Genomic DNA, 24,939 nt, shown 5'->3' on the forward strand with positions numbered 1-24,939 from the left:
TGTTTTTAATTTTTTTATTTAATTTAAATACTGACATGGCAATTTTTTAACGTGAAAATAGATTTTTTAATTATTATTTTATTGTGCCGTTAGCCACGTCAACATTTTCTGTTAGTTGGCTGATGGTAAGGACTTAAACGTCACGCGTTAATTGGTTTAGGGACTAAAAGTGGTAAAAATAAAATGTAGTGACCAAAATAGAAATCGGGTCAAAATGTAGGGACTAAAAATGCATTTACACCATTTTCTTTTTCAAATTATCAACCTTAACACACAAGATTCTATTTCTTCTTTTATACTTCTTAATCAAAGAATTAGACTCACATAGACTATTGTGTAAGATGTGATTTTCATTTTCAAAATATTTCAGCATGTGAACAAATATTCTAGCATGTTTCTTTGTTTTTAATAACACTAGGAGTTTATTGTTAGGACACCCTTCAAACATACTCATAGAGTCATTATCACAAACATTTAAACCACCATTCAGCACAGCCTTCTTCATAGCTTCATCCATAGCTAAGGGGTCTAGGATCGCACTTAGGTAATTAAACCGCAGCAAGTGCACCCGCTTTGATACCAATTAAATGTTCAATAAGTGTGTAAAACACCTATGAGCGTTTAGACCCCCAATTTACAAATTACCAACACAAGCTTATTATCAAACAATGTATGTGCGAAATATGAAAATAATCTAAATCAGAATTGGTAAAACAATCTAAACCAAAATTAATCACAACCACAGCAGCAATTAAAAGGTAAAGATTAAGGGAAGAGAGATGCAAACACAAAGACAACACAACGATGTGTTATTGAAGAGAAAACAGAAGTCCTTGGCGAAATACCTCTCCGCCGCCCTCCAAATGGTTAATAATCCACTAGAGAATAAAGTTGGGATACATGAATAGTAGAAGACCCTCCAAGCCAAATCTACCCAGTGCACCTAAGCCCTCCAAGCTTCTTGCTCCAACAGGGTTACCGAATCCCGCAATAAGCCCATTGCATCAACCAAAATGAATTGGTCCCTTCGATACATGAATAGTAGAAGACCCTCCAAGCCAAATCTACCCAGTGCATTTAAGCCCTCCAAGCTTCTTGCTCCAACAAGGTTACCAGATCCTGCAATAAGCCCATTGTATCAACCAAAATGACTTGGTCCCTTCTTAACTTCTTCCCAAGTACCAAAATGCCTCCTCACAGATATGGGTATGGTGAGATAAGGATTTGGCTAATGTACCTCTCAAGGATGTAACAATGGAGATGGTGAGAGTAGAGGAATTTGGAGAATCAAAGGATGAAGATTGTGGATGAGTCAATCTTGTTTTTTTCTAGGGTTTCTCTCTCAAAATTCTTTCTGAAAGCTTTCTACATTTCGTGAGTATAAGGGTATTTATAGTAGGGTGTGTATGGAATGTGAAGAGTCAGTTACAGCGAAATAGGGCATTCTGGCGACTCAAGCTCGCGACTAGAACGAGTCGTGAGTTTGAGTCGCTAGCTAACTGTCTGGCCAGCTGGAGGTTTTGTCTTGTAGTGCAATAGTTGGCGTGACCCTTCAGCTCCCTCTACATGCTTCACACGTGTGCCTCCTTTGGCGACTCGCTAGTCGCGAGCCAATCGTGAGATCCAATCATGAGGCTTTTCTTGAATGCACACTCTTGAGTTTTTCTTCACACTTTCTCACACACTAATGTGGACACGGCCATGTGACGCTTCTCGAGAAAGGTTTTTTAAGAAAAAGAAAGGTTTGATTTTTGGAGTATTTTTTACTACTAAGAAAATCATGAGTCTAAAAAAAAAGTTGAGGAGTCGCCACTTATTTTATTATTATTTTTTTTTTGTAAGGGAAAACAAAACAAGAAATAAAAACCCTTTCTTTTTTATTTGATTGACTCAATGGATAAGGAAAACGGTCTACGTCCACCAAGGACAAGTTCGGGGGTCAAATTACGCCGTGGAAAGGTATGAGGCACCCATGCACGCCCGATATGTCTACCGGCCTCTTCTAAATAAGTAAGGACTATTTGATGTTCAATTAATTGTTCAATGGGCACAATATTATTAACCAAATTCATTACACCAAATCAAGCAAGTAGTTAATTTTATGGCATGGTGGCCTAGAGCTAGATCATAACACAAGATAACGATAAATAAAAAGAAGCGGCAAGTTAATAACAAAACAAAATGATGACCAAGAAATTAACAAGCATGTTAAGAAATTGACATAACAACTACTATAAAAAAAAAAGGTGTAAGCTTAAACTCTTCCAAGATATAATCTGAGCAATATGAGAACATTTCATTTTAAGGGACTAGAAGGATTGTAATCTTTTTAAATAAAAGAGTGGGGGTTTAATCAGATTGGCTTGTGACTTGGCTTTGATTTGAAGTAAAAAAAAAGTTTTATTCTTATTTTTGCTTGTGAAAACCGAAACCATGGACTTGGTAAAAAAATGCATATTTTTTTTTTTTGTTTGTGGGATCCGAAACATGGACTTGCTTTTGATTTGAAGTAAAAAAAAAAAATATATTTTTATATTGTTTGTGAAAATCGGAATCAAACATTTGCTTTTGACTTGAAGTAAAACAAAAGTATATTTTTTTTTATATTTTGTTTGTAGAAACCGAAATAGTGGGAGTTGTTGGGAAAATCATGGGTCTAGGCAACTAGGGGAGATTAGCTACGGTGAGAGAAAAAAGAAAGAAAAAAAAAGAACCTATTTCCTCATCACAAGCCATCAATGCATGGTCCACTTTTTAAGAAATCACATGCTTTAAGCCCACTCTTTCACTTTAGCTTTCTTTTTATTACATCCCAGCTTTACTCTTTGTTCAAAGCAACCAAGATTCAAGTTTTAACTTTCAGACTGAAGAGGAAAAAACCCAGCAAAGCAACCAAGCTTCAAACGGCTAAAACACACAAGAATAAAAGAGTGGGAAGGATGAATACATACCCAGCACCCTCAAATGAGTTTGATGGTGACTTCATTGAGACGAACGGCGACGGCAGTGGCAATGGCCACCGGCAACGCTCCACCACGCGACGCTCCACCGGCAACGGTTGACAGAGAGGCGCTGAAAAAGCCGTATACAGTGTGGGATTTGTCCCCCCTCAGGAACAGATCTTCCCTCAAGAAATCTCAATCTCTCAATGTTTTTTTTTTTTTTTTGTGTTTTTTGAAAGCTTTTCTTTTTTTTGAAGATTAGAATCAAAGAGGTGTGATGAAAATGAGTTTTTGAAATGAGGGAAAAAAAAAGGGTCTATCCTCTTTCTAGAATCCAGTGGAAAACCAAGGAAAAATGGTCTCCTTGTTTTCCTCTCTTCACTTTTTTTTTTTACTCTCCATTGCCTCCCCTTTTTCTTCTTTTTTTTCAGCCTTATATGGTCTGCCCCTCTGTGTTTTTTTTCAAAATTTCAAAATCCATGCTACCCTCACTGGAACAGTGGTATGACAGCCATGACCAAAATCCCCAGAAGAGGGTATGCCGGACCTGCTTAATGTGGGAGGTGTTTGTCCTGTGTATCCTCTCACCATTCTGTTGTGTTTTTTGTCCTTTTCTTTTTCCCCACTAAAGTTGGGTTTATACCAATATATTTTGAAATAAAATGCAATTGTTTTTAAGTTAAATTAACAGAGAAGGAGATTGAGGGACAAAACTTGATTTTTTTTTTATATAACTTTCAAAAATTAAGGATTTTGTGAAAAAATGGAAAAAAGAAAAAGAAAAAGAGAGGCATGCATGGATTAAAATAAAAATGGTTGGTTCAAATGCACTTAAAATAAAAAATTGACAGTTAAAACTAAGAATAAATAAATATAGGAGTTAAAAAAAAAAGTAAAAATAAAATAAAATAAAGATGTGCCAAATAAGAGAGAGATTAAGGAGTTATACATATCATTTAATCAATTCATCATTGGGGGGACGCATGCGCAAAAGATATGCATTATAATTGAGGAACGAAATAGGGTGTCTACAACTACCCTTACATGATTTCCACCTAAATACAGGGTTTCTAAATGCTGAATTACAATAAAATTTGGCACGGAATAAAGCCAACAAAATAATTGAATAAATTCAACCTACAGAACTATTAAGCCTCAAGGATAAGTAAGACTTGCATTTTAAAAGAAAAGCACATCTAAAACCCATTCTACTTGTTTATCTTTGCAATAATTTTTTTTAATCCTTATTTTTGTTGTCTAGTTACATAATGCAAATAAGTTTTCTTCCAATGTTTTATCTTTCATGCAAGTAGCTTAAAATAACATCAAGCTTTTTTTTTTTCTTTATGGTTATATGTCGTACATTGAAGTAGTGTAGTCAAGAGCTTTGTAAATTAATTGATATTTTTTTCCACGTACAAAGTATTTAGAGGTCTAAAGGGAAAATGGTTCGAATTGTAGGGTTACATCCAGAGTTTGAACCCTTACCTTTTTTCTTTTTCCTTTGATTTTTGTTTATGTGACTCTCTCTCCTCAAGTTTTCCCTTTCTTGTTTTTTTTCCTTTATTCTTTTTTACTACTTTTTTTTGTACTTCTCAGTAGTTTGTGTGTGTGTGTGTGTTGTTCGCGTAAAATAATCTGCAAGCGCACAGAATCGTAACAAGTAGTAAAGTGTTTTCAGAAAACGAATATCGAACCCACAAGGATTAACTATGTTATTGAATACTGAAATTCACTAAATTAATTACTATTTGGAAAATCGAAAATAAATGGAATGTTCTACTATCTAAGTTAAATTAAACTATTTAATAAAAATAAATCTACGAATAAAAGATTAACAAAATGCAAAAATCTAAAGGTGTAAAAAATATGACAATAATGGATCTAGAGCGGTTGATTTCACCTAACAAATCCCACACAATTTATTCTTCCTAATTATTAAATTCTAATAATCTCCCGTTGATGATTAAAAATTCCTTAAGTATTCAATATCTTCTCTCGAATAATATCAAAAATATCTTCAACTAACAATCCCATATCTCTATGTGAATTTAATTAAGTGGAGACTCATTACGTACTTTGAATTTTCTGAAAAATCACATTAATCGCAGTAAAGCATCTCTACTTTCGCTCAACTAATGATGTTTAATTCTAGAACTAAAACAACAAATCACCTCTCGGTCTCATTGTAATTCAATTGATCAAACAATAATTCGTAAAAATTTAGTAAGCATTAAGAATAAGAATTAAACACTCAATCATGGAAATATTAAAAATAAAATAACTCAGAATATAAATTGTGTGTTCATTGCTAGACTACATCAACGCTCTAGAAAATAAATTTAGTTCATAATAAAATTGAAAAGAAAACAAATAAAACTTATGTCTTTCATCTGAATTGGTTGATCAACATGAAACTCTCGCCTTTGTCCTCAAATCCTTCTCTTCATAATGACTCCCAAATCAAGTTCTTCTATGCGGCACCCCCTTTTCCTCTCTGGTCTTCCTTCTTTTTTCCCTAAAGAGCCTTTAAATAGGTCAAGGAATCCTATTCCTGTATAGAGAAAATCTCAGATTTTTAGGCTTCACTTAACCGATAATTTTGGCCCATTTAATGTCAGAATTTGGACTTTTGGTAAACTAAAAAGTTGTAGCCCTTTAAGTTAAGTTTCCATCCCAACTTGAATCATCTCGATTGGATATCTGAGCCAAAATTTATGCCAAAAATACTACTGATGTGCAGGCTGGAATCTTAATCCGAATTGGACTTGGATTTGGTGCAAATTTCCTTTGATTCCTTGCTCCACTTGGACTTGAATTTAATTGGGTTGGTCTTCTCTTGAATTCATGCTTGGCTGGATGAAAGTTGGCTTGATTCAATTGGCTTAGCCCCACTTTGCATGTAAAACTCTTGTTACCTATAACACAAAGATATTATATAATCAGTAACAAAATAACATAAAAGTAGGATTAAATATGTAGATATGTGAGTACTTTATTGTATATATTTCATGCACATCATGTGTGCGCGCACGCTCATCTTCCTTGGGTTTGTGTTATTTAATTTTTTTTTTTTGAAGTGTCCATGCACCATTTTTTTTAATACAAAAATGTGTTACTTTTTTGTTTTATTTAATGGTGGACATAAATTGTAAATTTATACAAACCTCATTTTCTATCCTTTCATTTTTCTTCTCAACCTAACAAATAAGTTTTTCATGTTTTCAATTTTTCATCCTCCCAACCAAACACAAATAAGAGAAAACTAATAAATCTCTTCTATCATTTTACTTTTCTATCCTCTCTCCATTTTTTATCCTCTCATTTTTTCACTCTTCCAACCAAACAAACCCTGACTGATTTAAACCTTACTCATAAATGACGTGGGACTACCTATACAATAGTATGACTTGCTACTTATATATCATTACTCAAATTCACATCCTACAAATCGTAAGCTAATGAGTCATGAATACTTTGTACCACTAAGCTATATCCGCAGGTGATATGTAATCAAAATTACTTAATATCAATTTTTTTTTTTTAAATTTCACATGTCACGTCTTGTCTGGATCATCAAACCTGCATTAGCTGCTTGACAAAGTTTCCTCACTAACTATGTTTTGTTAACCAAAAAAAAAAAGTTTCCTCACTAAGGCATTCTTGGAGCCACATTTTTTAAACACGAAATCATATAACATCATTGATACCACCTCAAAGCGAGAAAGACATGTCATCAAAGTGAAAATTTTCAATCAAACAAACAATGGTGACGATCAAATTGATGGAAACTCAACAAATATATGTAGTATTAAGCACGCAGTCTCGATCTTTCATTTTATTTCAACTAAAATTTTTTATCAATATCTAAGCAACCACACATTTAAAAAAAAAAAAAATTTAATCTAAATTATAAGTTAGACTAATTCAGAAACTCCTAGAAGTTCCAACCTAAAATGATAAATAATCAAAGTGACCGAAAGATTGGACAGATTCCACAATGAAATTGATATGGACAACAGTGCAACTTGCTCATGCTAGGTGGATTCCATGATTAAGACACCATATTTAATTGGAGATATTTATCTGCTTCAAATTTATTTATTTTGCTAAAATTGAAAACTTTTTTCTGAAAGTATTATAAATTAATGCAAAAATTAGCTGAAATAGTACAGTGAGACTCATGAATAGTACCAAAATGTGTAATAGGACTCATGAATATTAACAAAAATAAACTGAATAGTAAAATAAGTTTATTTGTTGGTCACAATGCTATACCAACACGCGGAACAACCATATATGGATGACTACATTTGTATGGCACTATACCTTTTTTAGGAACCCAATAATTCAAACGGGTATAAAAATCGGAATTAGAGTTGGGACCCATGTGTGTCACATACCCAACTTATTAACAGCATTACTATAGATGATTTAAGCAAGTTTCGGAGTTATTTGAAGTGCCATTAGATGTTGGTTCATTTTATTTGAAATATAAAGTAGAATATTCAAAATGAGACAAAAAATGTTTATTCTATAACTTAATTTGAAGAGCTTATTGATGTTGCCACCAAAAAAAAAAAATCTCAAAACAATTATGGACTCATTAGTTGTTAAGCATTCACCTATATTATAGGTTAACAAGGTATTCTTGAATAGCGTCTTTTGCAATGCAACAGGAGAAAAAGCGTCACAAAATATGTGTTTGTGAAGACAATATTTATAAGGGTAAAGGAGAAAAATGTCATATGTGTAACTCTGCTCTCTCCTTCATTCATTATTTATAGGACAATTAGCATACTTTATTATTCTTCTTCTTTGATAATTTGATAGTATTAACAAATAGATGATTAAAATTTTGAATCTTAATTCTCTTCCTAAAGGCATTGTCATTGAACTACCAAAATTTTGACAATAAACCTCCATTTAAAATAATGAAGAATAAGAATTTCAATGCACCATTTCACAACTCTATGGAAAAATTAAAGAAGAAGCATGCTGTTATGATGGAAAAAGAAATTTTTTTAATACAAAGTTGCCATAGAATTTCCCTTGTGATTAAGGTAAAAAATATGGTTCATGTATTATGAGGGAAAAAGAATAAAAAAGACAAACATAATTATTATTATTATTAGGATAGAAGAAGCACTCAAATCTTTCACATACAATGCATGTAATCAAAAAAAATACTATGCATATGGGAAAAGATTATAATAACAATTTAATAAAATATTTCTTATATTTAAATATTCAAACAAGTGAAGAGAAATTGTGGCTAAAGAGGATAAACACACACACATATACAAGTGGCTGGGAAATTTTAATATCTCTTCCTCGTTATCTATCATTTTGGTGACGGAAGTAAACTCATAGTTGTTTGTATTTCAATGCACCATTTCATAAATCTATGGAAAAAATAAAGAAGAAACATGTTATTGTGATGGGACAAAAAAATTTGGGTAAATTATACTAAACTATCATGAGGTTTGAGGAAATACCAAGCATATTCACAACTTGTTAAAAATGATCAATTTTGATAGACTAAGAATGTATTGACCCATTGTGATGAATTAATTGATTAATTAGCCAAGTTTATTAATTAATTAAATTAACATGTAATATACGTGACTACACAAACAAATCACCAATTAAATAAAATGTAGCGGAAAATAAAGTTGACAAGGTGATTTGTTTTCGAATGGAGAAAACCTCCAAGGCAAAAACCCCACCGGGTGATTTTAAGGTCACCACTCCTGAGAATTCACTATTATCACAACAAACGGTTATAAGTAAAAGAATCTCAATACCTTATACCAACCTACAATTGAACTCTTACCCCAATATCCAATTGGACTTGTTCTGTAGTGACAATCTCTCATTTCAATGCACAGCTCCTAGTACGTGACTAACCAATAGATGCGCAGATCCCAATACGCAACTTAATCACCAACTTGAGAAGGATGTTAGCTGCAAAGTTCTTCAATTCATCACACAATAAAGATCACGAAGTTGCTTGGTCACAAAACTCTACGGTGTACAAACACAACAGCTTCTTCAAGAAAAAGATGAACTAGGGCATATGTCTCCGATTCACAATATGCTTGTGAAGAACTTTTGCATTAATGAGCATTAGCTATGACGGCTCTTAAAATAACTTTATATATGTTTAGGGTTGTGAGAAAAAAAAGCCTAAACACATACTCACGGATTGGAATAAAATCAGAACTGAAAATCTGATTTTCATAATTCTCGATAGATACCCTATCTGTCTAGCAGCTGTCAAGCTTCGGACTTAGACAACTTTTTAAATCTCGATAGATATTAGCTGTCGAGATTTAAAATCCAGCACTTCATCACTTGATTCTTGGACTGACTTGTATGGCTTTAACACTTAAACTTGAAACCTTGTTCCTTGAAGTACTAAACACGTCCTAGATCTACCCCATTACAAGTAAAGTACGTTTTTTCAAAGGATTAGCCAATACATTATAACATATGTTCTTAACAAGAATCGCATATGTTCTAACAAATTTAATCCTTCAACACAAATGGTGTTAATGTTACCTAAAAAAAATGAAACTCAGATTTGACACACACACACACACACACACTCTCTCTCTCTCTCTCTCTCTCTCTCATAATCTTACTGTCTCCCTCTCTCTCAACTTTCTTTTTCTTTGCTTATCCAAATCTTAAAATTTTGAATAGTCCGTTTATGGACTCAGAGATTCATTCTATGAAATTTCCTCCCCTTTTCTTCTTAAAATTAACAACATAGCAGTGGTTTTCTTTGGTTCTTTTTTCCTAAAATAAAATTTAACAAAAAAGCTAATTCCTTTCTACTTTGTGTTTGGTAGCTGAGAAAATCAAAAGAAAAGGCAATGGAAAAAGTCTCATCCCCTCCATGTAAAGTTTGGCAACTGAGAAAACCAAAAGAAAAAGCTCCTTAAAAACAAGCCCTTTTCTCCTCCACAAAAAAACCCAGGAAAACTCAATCACACTAGCCAAGGCAAAGAAAATTGAGAGAGAAAGAGAGTATTTGATGAGATTGGGAAGAGAGAGAGAGAGAGAGAGAGTACGGTGAGATAATTAGGAAAAAGAAAAGAAGAGAAAGAGAGAGAGATAACTTTGTTATTAACGGCAAATGAAAAGCATTTATGCTGAATGATTAAATTAGCCATTTTTAATAATTTATGGATGTGCTTGGTATTTCCTCAAACCACAAGGTAGTTTAATGTAATTTTTCCAAAAAATTTTAATACAAAGTTGCTATAGAATTTCCCTAGTATTAAGGTCAAAAAGATGGCTCATATATTACGAGGGAAAAAGAATAAAAAAGACAATCATAATTATTATTATTATTATTATTAGGGTAGAAAAAGCACTCAAATCTTTCACATACCATGCATGTAATAAAAAAAAATACTATGCATACAGGAAAAGATTATAATAACAATTTAATAAAATATTTCTTACATTTAAATATTCAAATAAGTAGAGAGAAATTGTGGCTAAAAAGGATAAAACACACACACACACACACACACACATAAGTGGCTGAGAAATTTTAATATCTCTTCCTCATTATCAATCATATTGGTGATGGAAGTAAACTCATAGTTGTTCGTATTATTATAAAATAATGAAACAGCATAATGTTTCATTTTTTTAATTGTAAGTATGACAGATTTTTAAATGAGCTTTTTTTTCCTACATGACAGAACAACCTTAATTGTAGGACAATGCTTCTGTTTTTATATACAGTATTAAATTAGTTTAACAACAAGCATGTGACACGAGGGAATTATAATGTGTCTTGTGTGAATCTGGTGCATAATTAACATGTAAGAAATTACATGACTGCCATATATCTGCTAAGTAAGTAATTACAAAGAAGCAAAAATTAAAATAAGAGTAGGTTAGAGTTTAATTGGGTAACTATCCTAAAATTCAAAGGAATGGTGATAACACATCAAGACATGTGTCTCAAAAAATGAGACAAATATGACGTACACATAGTCTATAACTACTACTAAGAACTATTGGGCCTCAAGGATAAGTAAGGCTTGCATTTTAAAAGAAAAACACATCTAAAACCCATTCTACCGGTTTATCCTTGCAATAATTTTTTTTAATCCTTATTTTAGTTGTCTGGTTACATAATGAAAATAAGCTTTTGTGAGGGTCAATTTTTGGACGGTGTCCAGGCCCAAGTTTAAGCAAGGATGTCGGACCCTCTTGTTGTAGTTTGAAGGGACTGGGCTTGGTTCACCGCAGCTAAATGGGCTATTTACAAAACCAAGTGGTGCACAAGGCAAGACACTTGCAATACATACACACTAGCAAGTGAGAATATGTATTGAGCAACAAGAAAACAGCAAAAGAAGACAAGATTATAACAATAAAACACAGAGTAATTGTTCGGGATCCTCAAATCAATAAGAACTAATCCATTAATTTTTCTTAATTATGGATTACAAATGCGCTCACTAAGACGTATTACAAGGTCCAAATAAGCTCAAAAATTATAGACTTAGATGACTATTTAAGCCTTTAAGACTTGCAAAGTTTGAATCCTTTTGAATCCAAGTATGTACTGTAGTGGCTATTTCTAGGATACCGGGAGATATTCCTCTGTTTTCTTTGAATTTTACAGAGCTTTTTCTTAATGATTCTGTCTGATTTCCTTCTTGTTATGCAATGGAGTATTTTTCCTTTCCCTTTACCTTCATAGGTCCTGCATAAGAATACACTACACAATATACATATCTTTAAATAATTGTTAGTTTCTTAGATTATGATAATGCATTTTAATAAATATACATATATGTAAATGAATTTCATGAGAATAATTCAGCCACGAGGATCCTGGCCCCAATTCTCACAGACTTAGTGCTTTTGCACAAGATTTGTGGGATTTGGAACTCAAGTCCAAGTGGCTTTGCTTGGGCATTGTCATCCAAGATAGTTAGGTGAGGATGATTTTTGTGGGAGAGAGTGATATCTGATGTGTGCATGTTTTTTGGCTTATATTTCTTTGGAGGTTAAGTGATATTTCGAATAATCTCAAGGAAATTGGACAAATTCCTACTCCTTGGCTCTCTCTTTTTGTTTTCTTCTTTCTTTTCCTTGCTGGGCTTTTAAAGCTCTAAGAATATGTGTTTTAAACCTCTAAACTTTTCCCTTGAATACTCATTTTTCTCCCATCCGAATCCCCCATTTTCTGCTATGTTTTGTGTTCCTTTTATAGCAGACCTGGTCTGGGACCCCGGGGGAGGACGTGCCAGGTCTGCTGGGTAAAGCTACTTTCTTTGTGACCTGAAAAGGTGCATTGGGCAGAGGTTTAGTTTATTTAGGCAATTATAACTCAAAATGGACATTTGGCTTTAGCTATAAATGCAAGATTCCTTCTGGGAAAGTCAAAGGAATGGGTGGGCTGCTCAGTGTACTGTCACAGCTCTGTTGAAAATGTCATAGCAGACTTGGTCTAGTACCCCGGGAGGTCTGCTGGGTAAAACTACGTCCTCTATGACCTGAAAAGGTGCATTAGGTAGAGGTTTAGCTTATTTAAACAATTATAACTCAAAAGGAGCATTTGGCTTTAGCTATAAATGAAAGATTCCTTCTTGGAAAGTTAAATGGAATGGGTGGGCTGCTCGGTGTACTGTGACAGCTTTGTTGAAAATGACAATCGAGAGGAAATTGTGGGGAGGTGTCATGCATATGGGGAAACTGAGTTTTCCAATGGTTCATGCATTTCAAGCAAATATATGAACCAAGGGAAAGCTTCGGGATCCTCCTTTCACCTGAAATTAGTCCCCTACCGACCAAACCATTCCTCCCTTACTATCCACTCGGGATCTCACGGGCTTGGACCATGGGTTACAAAGATAATACCTGGTTTTTTTTACTAGATTTTTAATGGCTTGTTCTTTGCTGGAAATCTGAACATGCATATCCTCTGGCCTAACTGAGATCCTTGCTGCATGTCCTCTGGCCTGACCGAGATCCTTGCTACATGTCCTCTGGTCTTCCCGAGATCCTTGCCTGAGATCCTCTTCTTTTTTTCTTTATTATTATTATTATTATTATTATTATTTCTTTATTTTTTCTTCTTTTTGGGATTTTAGGCCTTCATGGTCCTTCTTAGCTTCATGAATTGGACCTTCTTTATTAAGACCCATGGTCTTTCCTTACTTTTCATGGAATGGGCTTTCTTTGTGAAATTTTGGCCCTCAACGGTTTTTTTCCAATGTTTTATCTTTCATGCAAGTAGCTTAAAATAACATCAAACGTGCTTTTTTTATGGTTATGTCTTACATTAAAGTAGTGTAGTAAAGAGTTTTGTAACTTAATTGACATTTTTTTCATGTAAAAGTGTTTAGAGGTCTAAAGGGAAAATGGTTTGAGTTGCAGGGTTACGTCCAAAGTTTAAATCATTACCTTTAAGGTGTGTTTGTTTGGAGGGATTTTAGGGAAGATAGAAAATTGAGGGGAGAAAAGTGGAAAGATAATATTTTTAGTGGTTGTTTGGTTAGAAAGAGAAAGGGGGGAAAAAGTGGTAGGTCCGAGTGTTTTTTCCTTGAGCCCATCAAAATATTTTCTCCCCAAAATGGGGAGAAAATTTGGGGGGGGGGGGGGGAGGTGAAAGTGTAAGCTGACCAAAATGCAGAAGTTTTTTTTTTTTTTTTTTTTTTCTTTTTCCTATGATTTTTGTTTGTGTGACTCTCTCTCCTCAAGTTTTCCGTTTTTTTTTTTTTTTTTCCTTTATTCTTTTTTACTACTTTTTTTTTACTTTTTTTTGTACTTCTCAGTAGTGTTTTTTTTTTTTTGTGTGCTCATCTTCCTTTTGCTTGTGTTATTTAAATTTTTTTTTGAAGTGTCCATGCACTATTTTTTTTAATACAAAAATGTGTTACTTTTTTTTTTTGTTTAATGGTGGACATAAATTGTAAATTTATACTAACTTTATTCTCTATTCTCTCATTTTTCTTCTCAACCAAACAAATAAGTTTTAATCTTTTCAACTTTCCATCTTCCCAACCAAATACAAATGCGAGAAAACTAAATCTCTTCCATCTTCTTATTTTTTTATTCTCTCCCCATTTTTTATCCTCTCATTTTTTTCACTCCTCCAACCAAACTAACCCTAACTAATTTAAACCTTACTCGCGAATGACGTGGGACTACCTGTGTAATAATAGGACTTGCTAGTTATCATTACTTGAGTCCACAACCTCAAAATTGTAAGCTAATAAGTCATGAGTACTTCTTATCACTAAGGTATATCTACAGGTGATATGTAATCAAAATTACTTAATATCAATTTTTTTTTTTTTAAATTTCACATGTCATGTCTTGTCTCAATCATCAAACCTGCATTCACTGCTTGACAAAGCTCCCCCACTAAGGCTGCGTTTGGTTGGGTGTAAAATATTTTCCGGGTGTAAAATTATTTCAAGTGAAAATATTTTCGGGAAAGGAAAATATTTTTAGGTGTTTGGTGGCATTTTAAAAAATAATTTGGAAAATATTTTCAAGTGTTTGGTTGTGATCTTGAAAATATTATCGAAAATACATTTTCTACTTGTTGCTCACATTTTCTCAGCTTCCAAACAAATATATAACATCATTTCTCAGCAGAGAAATACAAAAGAAACAAAACCCAAAAAAAAATATCATAAAATCCTAGAGAGAAGAAGGAAGAGAGAGAGGCGAGATCGAGATCGCGCAATCGCAAAGGTGGCACGATCGAGATCGCGCGATAGTGAAGGCGGCGCGATCGAGATTGTGTGATCGCGAAGGCGCGCGCAATCGAGATCACGCGATCGCGAAGGCGGAGGGATCTAGATCGCGCGATCGCGAAGGCAGCGCTGCTGCTGGGGTGCGATCTCGCAGGCGCGTCTGGGGTTGGGGCGCGATCTAGCTCACTCTCATTACTCTCTCTCTCTCTCTCTCTCTCTCTCTCTCTCTCTCTCTCTCTCTCTCTCTCTCTCTCTCTCTCTCTCTCTCTTTACGCGTCTGTGAGCCCGAAAAATGGTATGAAGTGAAAATAAGAACGGAAATTATTTTACACCTTGGGTCCCTTATTTTATAGTCAACCCTGAAAACATTTTCAGTTTGACCCAATTTTCAGTAACAACCAAACACACACTTTTATGGAAAAGCATTTCCGAAAGTGGTTTGAAGCCAAAACAAATGTACCCTAAGGCATTTTGGAGCCACATTTTTTAAAGACGAAATCATATAACATCATTGATACCACCTCAAAGCGAGAAAGACATATCATCAAAGTGGAAATTTTCAACCAAACAAACAATGGTGACGATCAAAACGATGGAACTCAACAAAAATATATAGTATTAAGCACGCAGTCTCGATCTTTCATTTTATTTCAACTAAAATTTTTTATCAATATTTGAGCACCACACATTTAAAAAAAAAAAAAGTTTTTAATCTAAATTATAAGTTAGACTAATTCAGAGACCCCTAGAAGTTCCAACTTAAAATGATAAATAATCAATGTGACCGAAAGATTAGACAGATTCCACAATGAAATTAATATGGACAACATGTGCAACTTGCTAATGCTAGGTGGATTCCATGATTAAGACACCATATTTAATTGGAGCTATATTATTTGCTTGGGATCCGTTTATTTTGCTGAAATTGAAAACTTTTTGCTGAAAGTACTGTAAATAAAGGTAAAAACTAGCTGAAATAATACAGTGAGACTAATTAATAGTACCAAAAAGTGCAGTAAAGCCCATAAAGAGTAGCAAAAATAAGCTGAATTAAAAAGTCAACTTATTTCACTATTCAGCTTATTTTTGCTACTATTCATAGCCCCACTGCACTTTTTGGTACTATTCATGACTCCCACTGTACTATTTCAACTAATTTTTACCTTTATTTATAGTACTTTCAATAACAAAAAATTTCAATTTTAACAAAATAAGCGGATCCTAAATAAAGAGCTGGCCCAAGCAATCAGATTCTTGTGTAATAATTTATCAAAGAAAGTAATTAATGGGTCCCACACCCACAAAATGATTGGTCAACTATTTTTGACCATACTATTGCTATTTACTTTTAGATGAGAATCAGAGACAAGTAAAGAGTGACTGAGATTATGTTGTACATAATTTCCCACCTGAGAACCAGTTTTCCATGTAAATTGACTTGGGCTCGTGACATAGGTTTGTTTACACTACAAGAAAGTTCCTACCAAAGTGAAAGCAAGTTTCACCAAGGGGTTAGATTAGACATGGCAAGATTAGACATGGCAAAACGAGTAGGTTGGGTCGGGTCAATCAGGTTGCGGGTCAAAATAGGTCATTTTAAGAGGGTTAAAAACAGGTTCGTGCCAATTGGGTTGCGGGTCGGGTCAAGTTGACCCGTATTTTTCATATGAATTTTTTTATTATTATTATAAAGAAAACAACATGTCTTTGCCATTTGGAAAGTTATGTAAAAAATTACTTAATGTAAAATGCATTACTTTGAATTCACTACTTATATCAAGAATGAGCTCAGTTAAACTTATTAATACTTATTCAATAATTTTAAAATTATACAAATCCTAACATTGCTATCTAAAACAAAATAACACAAAGATAAGTAAAATAAATATACAAGTTTTAGTTCTACACAATATCAACATTCCAAAATATAAATCAAAATTACAAATGACTTATTGGATAACTCATTTGATAAAGAATAAAAACATATAAGAAATTGCTTACTTATTTATACATGGTCTCTTTTATGAATATCATATTATTGTTAAACAACACATATTCTAGGAAATATCATAATTTATTTTGAAAAACTATCTATTTTGGACATAAATTGTTAAAAAATAGGTCTAAGTATTCATAATTTATGCTAATTTGATACTTTGGCTTTACTATTTTCACATTTGTGATTGTTTCTCACACATGTCTACAATTTTAAATCTATGTTTTTAACTCTATTGTAACTAGATTATCTTAGCATGTACTTTGCTATTTGATATTTAAAAATCTTTACTCATTACCGAATGCTCAACCATTTATCTATCAATTAATTTGCATGCAGTTATGTAAATGTATCAATTGTTTCTTTCCTTAAAGCTCACAACAAACAATTAAACTAATATTATCTTAATTTTACTATTTTTTTACCCAAAAAAAAAAGTTTTAAAAAATGGTTTGGGTCAGGTCTTTTTCGAGTCAAGTTGGGTCGGGTCAGAAAATTCTGACCCGTTTTGCCATGTCTAGGTTAGATGAGCCTTCAACAAGTTTCAACTTACAACGAAACTAGCGGAAAGTCCTTCATAGTTTACACATGATACATGGGGTGCGTATATGTGGGAGTACACATGTTACATAATACACCTTTTAGGTAAAATTATATTTATGGTAAAATTAAGATTAAAGTAAACTAGTGTGACATTACATACTCATCTTATATATAATTCTTTTAACATAATACAATTTATAACAACTTGCTGAAACGCTCGACTATGAGTAAAAGATAATATGAATCTATTACTTTTTTCTTCACTACTCATGATTGCTCATATTAAAGTTTAACACAAAAGTTGTATTTATAGACTTGTCATGTTGCATAGTACAATGTACACATAATACGGTTTTTTTTAATGGTTATATGTATATGTGTGTGTGTGAGAGAGAGAGAGAGAGAGAGAGAGAGAGAGAGAGAGATTTGTATGTAAAATTGAAATTTAAGTAAACTATAATTCTTTAAGATTTACACGATATATCACAAGAAGTTGTAAGAAATTACAGTATTTACCACAATTAATTGAAATGATCGACAACATAAGTCATCATTTTTTTCAACCCACTCACAACTGTTCATATTTTAGAGTTGCCAAAGTGGTATCCTAAAACTTAGACCAATCACATTAGAGGTACCAAGGTTGTATCTTTAGACTTGTACTGTTGCATACTGTACTTTCGATTAAAACTATGGCCCGCTTTAGCAAGCAATCTAGCAGACATGCAGCATAGATTCCATTCATAATGTCCACTTTTGCAACAAGATCCTTCAAAGATACACTACACCCATCAATCATAACCCATGATTTAAAATAATAAAACAGCCATGACCATAATACAAAACCTTGACCCCTGTAAGAGATTCCCCAACACTCCAAACCCCACGATTTGATGGGCATATTCTAACTACAACCAAAGCAAGCTTTCATTGTTCTACCTCCAGCAAACATTATCCATCATAGAATCCAAGCCATTAACATGCTGCTCCAAATAGACACAGCAAGGAGAGAGAGAGAGAGAGGAGGAGAGATTATTTGCTTTCTTATTCCATAAAACAAAATCACTCATAACAAACCTCAAACAGAACAGAACTGAGGAAGGCTAGCTTTATATATATACAGATAGCAAAGTGCATTATGCTGCAACCTAGCTACAAACTGGTCTGGCATAGACCACGAGACACCATTGGCTACATAGATTATATATCTACAAAACTAGATAAACAACCGCACAGCCGCATACATACATAGATATAACATTGACGAACACAAATGTGCAAACATTTTTTCTCGTCCCCATTGCGCGCGAAAAGAGGCTCATATCTCACACGTCGTAAGGAGAAGCAGGACTCCTGGGTCTAACCTCGCTTGTGTTCTAGTATGCGTCCGATGTTGACCTCCTTCGAAATCGAAAGGAGTCTCTACCTCCTAGAAAAAACCCATCAGTAACATTTCAGTGCTGATGGTATGGAGGAAATGTGTGGCATGTGATCCAAAATGTAATATTAACATTGTAGCTACTAGATTATAAAATGGGTAACCAACTAAACAAAATAAGGTAACAAAAAATTTAATTATGATGTAACATGTTATGAAACTATGCTGAAGCATCTATATACAGTTAGAAGTTTGTGTTATTACTCATTAGGTTATTAGCTTAAGTCAACAGCTAAGTTATCTTACATATAATGCCAAAACATGGCAGCCTCATAATATGCAATTTCATGGCACATCATCAATTATTACCTTATAATCTACATGTACATAAATGATACATAAAAATTTTACTACATAGGACAATCTAATGAATATCTAAAACAGCTAAAAGAATCCTAAACTATGAAATCAATTATAGACTCTTGACAGACCAATCAATGTCATTACATGTATTCTTCTTCAGTGTTCTATTGTATCTAAAATCATATTATATTTCGATTTTGTGTTTCAAATAGTGATACAAGCTAATCAAAACGCTTTTTAAGTCTAACAACATTCACACCACAAGTATATAATATATTTATATAATATCTCATATATAATCTATTGTATAAAAATTTTGGGTCTCAAAATTTGTGGTGGTGCAAAGTGACTAAACTTCATTTAAAGATTTTAGTAAATTATATAATTCCCCAATAATTTGTGATTGTTTCAAACTAAACCATAAAACAATTTTAATTCAAGCCATAAAATCTTTAATCTTTTTAATTCACATTTTCAATAAGTTATTTTTAATTGTAAAATAAATACACATAAATTGTGATTAAACTTCACAAAATTTGTGAAAATTTAATTTATGAAATATTATATTTTCATACATTATATATTGTATATAAAAGTTGGGTTCTTAAAATTTGTGGTTAGCAAGTGACTAAGGGTGTTTGGTAGACTGTAACAGATAATGTAATGTAATAGTTATTCCTATAGTTTATTCATTCTCTAGTTTGGTCGTGTTTTTATTATAAGGAATAGCCATTCATTATGTATAGTTATTCTTCAAAATAAGGAATAACTATTATTCTCTAAAAAGGTTGTAATAGCTATTACTTAGTAAGTGCAATATTTTCTAAAATCAATATATTTCAAAATAAACAATTTTTCCAAATACACAACAATTATAAAAAATAAAAAATCATAAAAAATAACTCATCTCTTTCTTAAATTAAAAAAAAAATTATTTTTAAGGAAATATAATTGAATGAGTAAGATATTTCCTAAAATAAATCTTAAATTTTATTTTAATATTACAACTCACATCTAAACTTATAAATTTGTTTAATTAGTTGTTCTATTACAATACATTTTATTTTTAGTAATAAAAATTACAATTTCTGTTGTAATCCTCATTCAATGTACCAAACATGCCCTAAACTTCATTAAACATTTTGGTAATTATATAATTCTCTAATAACTTGTGATATTTCCAAATAAAATCATAAATTTTAAATAGTTTTAATTCTGACCATAAAATTTTAATTTTCCAATTAACAATTTCTTCACATAAATTGTGATTCAACTTAACAAACACATACAAACAAATATATTCCATGTGAAAGTATAAAACCTTTGCTCTAATATTTGTTATTTAGTTATTGTCACCAACATAGTCTTTTTAGTAAAAATAATATGATATAAATTCATTCCATATTATTTCATATATTACCTAATACAAATTGCGTCTTACACTTGTGGTGGGTCATTTTACTGTTTTGGGCTTAATCTCCCCTGCTGTACCACGGCCCATGATTCTAGGGTAGGAAAGTTGGGACTAGCCTAACTAAAACACGCCTTAGGCCAGTTTGTGCGCAAGTTGGGCTATCCCTATACAAATGCGTCCTGGCAAGAACCTTGAGTGTACCACGTGCTCACGGCAGGAAAGATTGTTGTAGATGTTATAGTAGAAATCACGATGCAACAAGATAATTAAAACATTTCTACTTATAAAAATAATACAACAAAAGAGGATAGGGCAGTATGGTTCGAATAACAAGGTCACAACGACAAGCTTTGCAGTAAGATAATAAGTTAGTCATTGATCAACCAAAACAAAAAAGAAGATTCATCTGTCAAATGAATGGACTTAGCTCTTTAGCAGATACAAGTCCAAAAAGTGAACCAATCTCTAATGTGGGTAACCTCAAAAGGAGCTCCTACCGTAAAAGTTACACACTTTGAAAAAAGGACCTAGATGACCTAATCTTGAATTCTTAGTTCATTAGAGAGTAGGCTATTGAGAGGGAGAGAAATGGGCAGTCTATTGATGCATGTTTTTGTTCCTATCACTCATGCTTCTTCTCTCTCTTTTGGATTTCTATGTTCTTTTTCCTTTTCTTCTTTGTTTACTCTGTTTTCTTTTCTTTCTTTCTATCTCTCTGTTTTTTGTTTTCCGTTGTTCCTTCCCTCATTATTCACGACTATAGCCTTTTATACTGCTTGTCGTGATAAGATTTACTATTTTTACCCCTCAACCACTTTTGGCTTGTCGTGGACGTCCTTCCAAGACTGTCCACTGGCCTGCCGACTGCCCAGCCACCACCACTACACAGTGTTGGTTGGGCCATACCTCATTCCTAGACAAAACAAAACACAAAAGTGGTTTTGTTTTGTCTCTTACCTCCCTTAATACTCTCATCCGAATAACAATTATACCTTTTCCTTATCAACCTATATGGGCATCTAGTGATTCCAGCTTATGTTTACTTCTTTTGGGTAAGATGTCATCCCAACAAGTCATTTCTTCCAAAAGAGTTTGGGCTGGAACCCCAAAATAGGCTCCCCCTTCTCCTCACCGCTAGATTACACCCTCTCATAACTCTGACCTGTTCTCTTTGGACTAGGCGTTGCTTGGGTGTGGGCTCTCTCCCATCTAATTGGCCCATGTCCCCTTTCATCCTACGTCTGTGGGCTGGCTAGTGCTCCTATCGTGCCACTGCACTACTCTTGCTATGATGACACTTATCCTTTTACCTTGTTGTTTCTTTTGGGTTTATGGGCTCAAGCTCCTGCCAATTCGTTTCTTACATTCCTTTTCTTCTTTTGGGCTTTACTAGCCAGCATTCCTACTGGGCCAACCTATTTAGTGTCTTGGGCTTCCTTGGCCCATTTCATTCATTGGGCATCCTCGGCCCATTTCATTCTTCCTTACCTCTTTTTACCCCATGAGCTTTTGCTAAATCCTTTGGGCTTTTCTAGCCCAATTACTACATCCTTACCTTTCGGGTTTATTCGCCTTTGTACCAACCCTATGAATTTACTAATTCCCTCCTTAGGCTTCCTCGGCCCATTTTACTTTCTCTCTATCTCTTACAATTCTCATAGGCTTACTACTTCATTCCTTAGGCTTCCTCGACCCATTTACTTTCTTCTTGGCCACTTATTATTTTTGTGGGCCTCTTGACCATTATTCTTGCCATTCTAACCTAATGATCTTTATTTCACTATTTTCTTTCTCCTTTTTTTTTCATATTGTTGAGCTTCTTCTGCCATTGGGCCCATTTTATTATAATCTTTGGTTTTTCTATTAAACAAATTGGACTTATTCCTAAGGCGAAACTACACTATTGGTCCATAAAGTTTACCCTGTGTGCGTAATTGGTCCCTCAAGTTTGAAGCGAGCACAATTAGTCCCTTAAGTTTTAAAATTGAGTTGTATTGGTCCTTTTACTAACTGCTATTAACGGTGTTACTTACGTGGCTAACGGAACAAAGATTTGGCATTTTTTTAATGACGTGGAATGTTTTTAATTAAAAAATTTTAAAAAAATAATTTCCACGTACCTCTGATATTTGTTTAACTAAAGGCAAGGAGTGTTCACATGTGTACAGTAGCTTCAGGCGTGAGTTTCTCGAGGAGAGCTTGTCAAGGCTAGGGTTGAAGAAGCTAAGGATTGAGGAAGTTCACAAAATGCCATGGCAGGACCTCGGGGACGAGATCGAATGCTGGATCAAAGTTGCTAATGTCTCTCTTCGCATTCCTTCCCTAGCGAGCGTCAACTCTGCGATCGCATCTTCTTCGGCTTCTCCTCCGCTTTCGATCTCTCTTTTATGTAGGTCTGCAGAGGATCGACGATTCAGCTCTTGAATTTCGCCGATGCTATTGCTATCGGAAGCCGGAGCGGTTATTCAAAATCCTCGACGTGTTCGAGACTCTGAGAGACTTAATGCCAGAATTCGAGTCTATGTTTTCCGATCAGTACTGTGTGGTTTTGAGGAATGAAGCTATAACGATTTGGAAGAGGTTAGGTGAAGCGATCAGAGGAATTTTCATGGAATTGGAGAATTTGATCCGTCGAGACCCGGTTAAGGCCGCTCTACCAAGCGGCAATCTCCTTCCAAAAACTCGATACGTGATGAATTATCTCAGAGCCGCTTGTCGATCTTGCCAAACCCTCGAACAAGTCTTCGACGAGAATGTGGTTCCATCAAAAGGAGTGTCATCCTCTTCGTCTTCTTCGTTGTCAGTTCAAATGGATTGGATTATGGAACTGTTGGAGGGTAATTTGGAGGCAAAGTCGAAGATTTACAAGGACTCTGCTTTGTCCTCTATTTTCATGATGAATAATGGGAGGTACGTAGTTCAGAAAGTAAAGGATAGTGAATTGGGAGCCTTATTAGGAGAAGATTGGATTAGAAAACACAATGCCAAGGTGTGGCAATGCTACTCGAGCTACCAAAGAAGCTCGTGGAATAAGGTTTTAGGAGCATTGAAAGTAAACAGTAGCTCGTTAGCTCCTAATGTGGCCTCAAAGACATTGAAAGAGAAATTCAAATTGTTTAATGTTTACTTTGAGGAGATATGTAAAGTTCAAACTAGTTGAGCCATTTTTGATGATCAGATGAGGGAGGAGTTGAGAATCTCGATAACTAAGATATTGTTGCCTGCGTATGGCAACTTTATCGAGCTGTTTAAGAATGTACCTGAACTAGGAAAGAATGCGGATAGACTTATTAAGTATGGTGTGGAAGAAGTGGAGGCTCGGATTAGCGACTTGTTTCAAGGTTGTGGTGGCCGGAAATGAAGGTAACCCACCTTCAAATTCTCACCTCCTCTCTCCCCTTCTCTCTCGTTGTGGGTTTTACAACAGATAGAAAGTATTTATTTTGTTCTCCACCGGCAGCAGCTAGGCTTGGGTTTGGTCTCCACTGGCGGCAGCTAGGGATTTGGTTTCCACCGGTGGCTAGGCTTGTGGCTGTCAATCTCTCTTCCCCTTCTCTCTCTCTGTCATGCCTTAAGTTAAACAAATATCAAATTTGTTTTTAATCAGGTCAATGCTTTTTCAATTTGTGGAAATTTTTTTTTAATTTTTTAATTAAAGACATTTCACGTCATTAAAAAATGCCAAAGCCAAATCATTGTTCCGTTAGCCACGTAAGTAACATCGTTAATAGCAGTTAGTAAAATGACCAATACAACTCAGTTTTAAAACTTAAGGGACTAATTGTGCTCGCTTCAAACTTGAGGGACCAATTACGCACACAGGGTTAACTTCAAGGACCAATATTGCAGTTTCGCCTATTCCTAAAGTATATTAATGTTTTTTTTTACTATTTATTTTATTAATCAATAATATTGAAATATTTTCTATTCTTAATTGAGTTGTGTATTGCATAGGCATACTATTGAGGTGTATCATGTGTGTGTAGACGGTAGATAGATAGGTGAAATTCAAGTTAATATTTTGAAAATATCACTTCATTACATGTTTTTTATGCACTTCATGCACACACCAAATTTCCTCATAATTTTTTTTTTTTTTTTTATAATTCTATTTATAAACTCATCTTTTTATACATAGTTTTATATGTACAAAAAACTTGAAATTTTAAAATTTTATAAATGAGATGGCTATTGATCTTTAATGATCTTAAAATCTTACAAGCATTGAGAAAATGTAATACATGACCTTAAAAATTTTACAAGCTTGAGAGGGATTAAGTTGAAGTTACACCACTTAAAAACTCTATATTAGATTATTTCATCTCCTTGTTTCAATTATTTCTACAAAATACTAAGATGATTGGAAATTAATAACTATTTCATCTAAAAAATATAGAATTTCAAGTTTTTTTTTTTTCACTTCCAAATAATACATAAAACATGAGTTTATAGTTCAAATAATAAATAACTTCCCATTAATATGATATTTGACATGTATGACAATATCTAGGAGAATGTGAAATCCTACAATGGGATTTTCAAATATTAATATAATAAAA

The 24,939-nt window shown here is 33.7% G+C and overlaps 1 pseudogene; it reads left to right on the forward strand.

Moving 5' to 3' along the window:
• The first annotated feature begins 2,939 nt into the window (after nt 1–2,939).
• Nucleotides 2,940–23,741, forward strand: LOC142628433 (exocyst complex component EXO70B1-like; annotated as a pseudogene).
• Nucleotides 23,742–24,939: the final 1,198 nt, after the last annotated feature.

Source organism: Castanea sativa, chromosome 3 (assembly GCF_040712315.1).
Source record: "Castanea sativa cultivar Marrone di Chiusa Pesio chromosome 3, ASM4071231v1".
Lineage (NCBI taxonomy): Eukaryota > Viridiplantae > Streptophyta > Magnoliopsida > Fagales > Fagaceae > Castanea > Castanea sativa.